This window comes from Pteropus alecto, unplaced genomic scaffold (genome assembly GCF_000325575.1).
Source record: "Pteropus alecto unplaced genomic scaffold, ASM32557v1 scaffold104, whole genome shotgun sequence".
Lineage (NCBI taxonomy): Eukaryota > Metazoa > Chordata > Mammalia > Chiroptera > Pteropodidae > Pteropus > Pteropus alecto.
In genome coordinates this window covers 1161131-1167995 of record NW_006436664.1, presented here as the reverse complement: position 1 = coordinate 1167995, position 6865 = coordinate 1161131, and the positions used below count along the sequence as shown (strand labels likewise).

The following is a 6865-nucleotide window of genomic DNA, read 5'->3' as shown; positions in this document are numbered from 1 at the left end:
TTTGTTTATTTTCTTAACTGCTGTAACCCCATTACCAAAAAATAAGTGCTCAATAAATGTTTGCTAAATTAAAGAATAAAAATTACAAACATATTTAAACTATCTACAATTTAGCAAGAACTTAACATCAATTTTCAACTAATCAAATCTGGAGAAAAGCTACTTTGTTCTTAGTTTTGGCTTAAACTCAACAAATTAAAGATGTTTAGAAACTAGAATGGGCTTTCTTGTGAAGTCAGTAGCTTACTCATTATTATCAAAAAAGATTTATGTTTTGACAGTTATATTCTTAGGAATCAAGGATGTAGTTTGAAATGTTTATGTTTAAAAGTTTATAAACCTTTGTACAACAGGTACAAAAATATCAGTCTTCAAATCTGGGTAAATGTTAGTTACTATCAATCAAATTACAAGATTTTCAATCATTTATCAAATTAGAAAACCAATCTTACCTTCACAGAGAGAAAAAGAGAAAGTGAAGGAGGAGATTAAGAAGTGTCAAATATCAGTGCCATTTTTAAGGTCGTTAGAGAATAGAAAATTGTTCTTTTTCTTATACAGTTTATTACAGATATCAGACTGGAAAGAAAGATAAAGAGGCAGGACAGGAACAACAGCTGCTGAGCAGTACTTATGTAATCAATGTCTCTCTGATATGACCATAGCTAAGCACATTATTGTCAAAGGCTTAACAACTTCTTATTCCCTGTCATCAATCTTCTATAACTATTTCAATTAGGAGAATGTAATCCTTTGTTCAATGAAACTTTTATTTACTTCACAAATACTTATTGAGTTTCTCCCACAGTCCAGGCACAGTTCCAAGCACTGAAGATACAATACTCCTGCTCTTATAATCTTTACATTCAAGTGTCCACAAGCAGACTATGAGCATACAAATACATAATCTATCTACACTCCATAGCGCATGCTGGGAAGAACATAAATCAAGATGAAGTGTTAGAGAAGTCAAGGAGGGTACTTTCACTTGGCATTCTAGAAAAGCCTCTCCTAAAGGATGACATTCAAAGAGAGACTTGAGAGAGGGAACCACGCTAAAATCTAGAGAAGGGACATTTCAGGCAGAGCAGATATATGATGCAAACATCCCAAAGGACAACAAGCTCTGGAAACAGGCAAAGCCTCCCACACCTGAATCATAAAGGGCAATGGGGCAATCTGTACATGATGAAATTTGATAAATAGGTAAGGGTCACATACAGTTTTGCAAACCATATGGGTTTAGGTTTTATTTCATTTAGAATGTGAAGCAACTAGAGGACTTTGAGTGGGAGAAGGCTCTGAACTGCTTGAAGTTTTCACAAATTCCCTCCAGCTGCTGTATGAAGAATAGGCATGGGCATTGGCAAGATTGGAAGCAGAAAAAGCAAAATTTTTTAGATCCTTCTGATCAATTTCTTCAACTTCAACATATCTCTGAGATGAAATGACATGAAAAACACTAAGGCTTTTCTATTAAAAATCTAAATCAATAAACGTTTTTTACATTTTATCTGCAGTTGTCTAATTTCCTTATTTTCTCTTAGGCTTTAGAGATCACTAATTTAGAGAACACTGTTCTTAACATTTTAAGTGATTATGAATTCTTTTTTCAAAAAATGCACATGCATGTAAAATTTGCAGATCATTTCAAAGTCTTCACAAACTGCCTTAATTCTTTTTATGAAGGATCAATCAACCCCCAAATAAGAAACATCGCTATAAATATCTGCTATAATCTTCTCTTACACTTCTCTCTCTTCCATTTGTTAAAATCAAAATTTGCTGCGCTACAGATGCTGGACCTGCTGGCACCACAGACGCAGCTGCTGTGCTGCACCTGTGACATCGGGGCAAAGAGGAAATGGCTATTTCTACGCTCAGTGCTCAGAACAGTGAGCACCAAGAATGGTTTGTAACCTGACATTCCTCAGAAAAAAGAATGAATCAGGCAGCAAATAGGAGCTCTGAAGAGCTATACAAGACAAGAACTTTTTATAGGCAGAAGGGAGCAGGAACAAAGGAGGTATGCATGACAAAAAAGCAGATTGGTTATTTGAAGGTTACTTTCCTTATAGGTGATAGCAGGAGATTACCAGACAGATTACTTAACTAATATTGATCAGAGGATTCCTGACTGACTGGTTTAAAATTCCATTTGTAGGAGAAACAAACTGTAGTTAAGATGCGTTGGTTCGATAATGAGAAGCTTAACGTAAACAACTCTATTTTGGTCCTGGGGTTTTCTCTTTAATACATTAAAACAATTATTAGTACATTAAAAGAGTTATTTTATTCTATGAAAAGATGCTAAATTTAAGAATGTATAAATGCCTCCCAAAACAACATGATATAAAATCTAATAACGCAAAAATATGGTACATTCACAGAGCACATGATTTTGTCTGGAATCAGTAGGTCTTATGTTGATTATCAGCCAAATAATTAATGTATCTTGATATAAAAGTGTTTTAAAAGAATAATAGAATGGAGTCAAAAGAATGAGTTTCAATTGTGCAAATAATATGTCAAATTCTCCTCCTATACTTAAGTAATGTTGGACCAAATGCTGTAATTTACAGATAGCCATATTTTACTGAAGTAGTTTTGAAAAATAAGAAATTATAAAATATGATCACACTTTCTTATTTTGTAGATGATATCAAAAATACTACACAGGTATTAATGAGCAGCTCTGGAAATGGGATCATTCATGTGAGTATCAGATAATATTTACTCTAGATTTAATAAATACCGTAATGTAACCATATTGCCAAGCTTTGGGTTAACAAATTATAAAGTTGAACTGCCTTGAAAGGCAAATCAGAAAAATTAACACTGAGAAGAAAAGGAGAACTCTATTTGCTCATATTAGAAAATGAGCTCTTATTTCTTTTATAAGTGTGATTTAACACACCCCTCACTTTAAATCTTCAACTAGATCTCTTTGCATATATTTATTTTCAATTATCATCTAGTCAAAAAGCATCTTTTAAAAACAAAAATTACATATACTTCATAGCAGAGAAAAGATTCGTTTCAATACACACCTTTGAGCAGACCTTAATCACTTAGAGAAAAATTGAAAATTTAAAGTGCATGAACCATAGTTATTAAGCTTTCATGACCCCTATAAGTGTTGTTGTTGGGCTAGTTTGGTGTTTCTGTAATATTTCAAATATCATAATTCAAAAAATAAAAGACAAGTAGTCCTACCCATTCACTCTCAGTATTATATAAAATTATATAAAATAATAAGCTGAGATTTTTCTTTGCTGTAATCAATCTATTAAAGGTTATAGCAAAATTAAATGTCAGCAAATAGTAAAAAACATAGTCATATAAACAGGTGAAAATATCTACTAAAAATGTTAACAAATAGAGTAAAATATTTAGTTTTTGTACCAAAATGTGCTTTTTATAAAATCGTATAAATTGTTTTTAAAATCAAGCACACAATTTTAAATGCATTAGAAGAGATAGCTTAATAAAATAATACCATTTTGAAAACTTGTAGAAAATAAGCATCTTTTCATAAACAAATACTCTGAATCTTCCTGTCTTCATCTATAGTTTATTTTTATTTAAGCTTAGAATATTCTTTAAAGGAAGCCATCAAAAACAATAATAGTATTTGAAAAACAGAAAAGCATGAATAATCATTCTTATAAATGAAATTCATAGGATTCCTTAAACCAAGAAATATTTGTTAGCAAATGTTTTATTTACAACTACTTTTTTAAGAGTATATACTTTCTGAAAAAGCACATTTGTATGTAGCTTTCTGAAAGTAAAACTAATTTTTTATTTCATAAACTATAGGAAGTGCATTCTTTGTGTGACCTTCAACGACTAACCTTTAGGAACTGCCTTAGAGATTCTCCTAAGTATACTAAAATTCCCTCTTCTTAAAATCCCAAAAGTTGACACATCACTGTTAGGTCCAGGTGGGCCCTATTCCTACTCCCCGTAGTGTGGGAACCAGACTCCTCCCTTAGTTTTGTGTGGCAACTGGACCTTGCATCCAGGTTGGCAATGCTACATGCTCATCTCCCACTTCACTGGCCTCTCCTCCCTTCCCTGCCAATTTACCCACCCGAAATATTCCCACACACAAAAAAAGCCCACCTCATGGCTTATAAAAGTTTCAGGTACCCTCATATTTAGGGCTGATGCCATCTTCAGCTCAGCCTAGCTGTCACTTTGCTACAGTAAACCTTGCTTAACCCCTTCAGCCTTGTGCATTCCTCCTTCAGCAAACATAACAATCACCTTTCAACACATGTATTTATTTTATGTCTAAGAACTGTGGTCTCAGAAGCTGCGAAACTCTATAAGAATAGCAGAATCTTCCTAAGCTTATTTTTCATCCTGGGAACTTGAATCGGTAACCTTCAGGTTGGAAGTTCTAAAACATGGCCTGATGGAAATGTAAATTATATCCCAACTGTGGCTAGATATAACTGGGCAGCAATGTGAGTTGAATTCCATTTGTAGCTTGGGTCCTACCAAACCATTGCTAGTTCTCAGGAGAATTATGTAAGGCTTTTTTTTTTTTTGCTATCCTTGGAAGTGACTCTGGATCTTATGAAGGTTGTAAACTTTGTAGACATAGACATAGTTGGGGGACTGTTATTCAGCCAACTGCAGGTGGTAATAGAAAAAAAAAATCTGTATTACAGAAGAAAACACTCTGCACTTGATTAAAAGAAAGAATGCCAATTCAGATAATGCTAGTATAGAATACAGATAAACCAGAGGAGATAGGGAGGTGCATAAGCAGACTCATAATCTGAAAAGATCTCTCTGGGTACAGAGTAGATAAGGTATTCCTTAAAGTGGAGTGTTAGGGTGAGAGTAAGCAGAGGTGAGGTAGAGGTAGGAGAAATAAAGAAATCAAATAGGAATTTATTTTAGCTTTCTGTGCAAAAGATGTTGGTGGCTTAGATTTGAGTTGAGTTGACAAAGATTAAAAAAAAATAGATAGCAGATTGGAAATTATTTAAACTAGAGTTAGAGAGAATGAAAAATATATTTTATTATTCAAACTAGGAAACTTTTGATAGTGAAAGGGAGAATTAAAGATAACTCAGTTTTTTTATATAGAGATATAGATGATATAGCTATAGATATAGATATAGATGCACTAGGAAGACCTCGACCACTATCTAAAAGATCCCAAATAGTAAAGGAAACAGAGGGGTTTAAAAAAGTTATAGATGTTAGGTGAGACCTTTAAAAGGCTTGTTGATACTCAGATTTCCATGGCATAAACTAATGCTATTGATTTTGATGACAGTAAACTTGCCTTCTGGGATTCATTGACTCTTTCCTCATGGTTAATAAACCAACCCATGAAACAGACATGGCCGAATACTGCAACTTTACTGATTACATTAGAAAATTATTGAAAATCAATATACCTGGGCAGTTTGTTCATTTCAGGAAACAGCTCTCTTTTTAATAAAACTATTTCCTAATTAAGACTCACCTTACGACCTTTTCTTTCTGAATGTGTCCGCCAATCCTAAACTATTTTATGTAACCTCTCCCCAGTCCCAATCATTTCCCTAATTTAAAAGTCTCACCTTAACTTCTTGAGCCTAAGCAAGAAAACTCTGAAAATAAATTTACCTAACTTCTTTCTGGTGAGAGACTATTATCAAAGTGGTATTCTCCCTTGCTGCTGTAAATTTAATGAAGTAATCATTTCTTGGCCAACAGATTTTTCTGGGGGCAGACTACAGTAGTATCTATTTTAGTGATCCTCAACTGGGACATCTGGTCATGTCTGGAGACATTCTTTGTTATCACGACTTGAGGGAGCAGATGCTACCAACACCTATGGGATCTAGTGTGTAGAGGCTATGAATATTCTTAATGCATCAGAGAGTCTCCTTTTCCCACACCTAGCAAAGACTTATCTGGTCCAAAATGTCAATAATGCTGAGGATGAGAAACTCTGATCAACTTCATTTGATTACAGTGAAAATTAAATGCGATAAAACTTTTAAAATTTTGGCATATATCCAACATTAAATATAATTTAGTCATTACTGTTATTATCATTATTTTATTAGAGCATTTAAGGATTCTTTATAGACATCTGGTATCTATTAAAATAAAGAAGAAAAATCTTTTTTAATTTAGCAGCGTAATACTACATATGCTCTCATCGCTGAAAAATACAATGAGTCATAGTGGAGAGACATACCGTTTCCATGACTGCAATGCACAAATGCCCACTCTGTAGTTTCCCAGTTTTAAATGAGAAATTTCAAAATGCGTATAGCTTTGTCTATAAAAATTTTAGGAGTCAAATAGCTTATTTTCCCACAAATGTTTAAGCATTTCAATATATATATACTAAAGTATTATATCTGCGAATGTTATCACTCAATTAAATCCTTCAAAATCACTTTTAGTTTTTTTATATCATATATTTATCCAAAATTGGCAAAAATCGGTTTAGAACTTAAACACTTGTTCACTGTATTATATCTCAAGTGCTGTTTACTCTCTGCCATATAGAATAGTGCTATTTTCCAGATTTAGTAATGTTTTTGGTTAGATTCAATCCCATGCTTAATATGTTTTGGAGAACCCTTGGGAACTTTTGGAGAATCCACAAACAAATCCTAATTAATTGACTATATTACCCAAAGACCAGGAGAAATAGTATAATAATAATAAGACCAATAGCCCACTGATGATACCTTTTATTTTCTTTTGGTATCAATTACTCCTGAGTTACCACCTTTCACAATTCCGCAATGTTCTAGAGGAGCTGTCTTTCACTGTGCATAAAACAGGCCTATCAAATTCCCTCCATCTCTAGAATTGGAATCTCAAACATGAAAAAAGA

The 6865-nt window shown here is 33.3% G+C and overlaps 1 non-coding gene across 1 annotated transcript; it reads left to right on the top strand.

Annotated features, from left to right (window-relative positions):
• Positions 1 to 1795: 1795 nt before the first annotated feature.
• LOC112481119 lies at positions 1796 to 1929 on the top strand. Its single transcript, XR_003046809.1, has one exon. It is a non-coding gene; the product is annotated as a small nucleolar RNA SNORA43 (small nucleolar RNA).
• The last annotated feature ends 4936 nt before the right edge of the window (positions 1930 to 6865 follow it).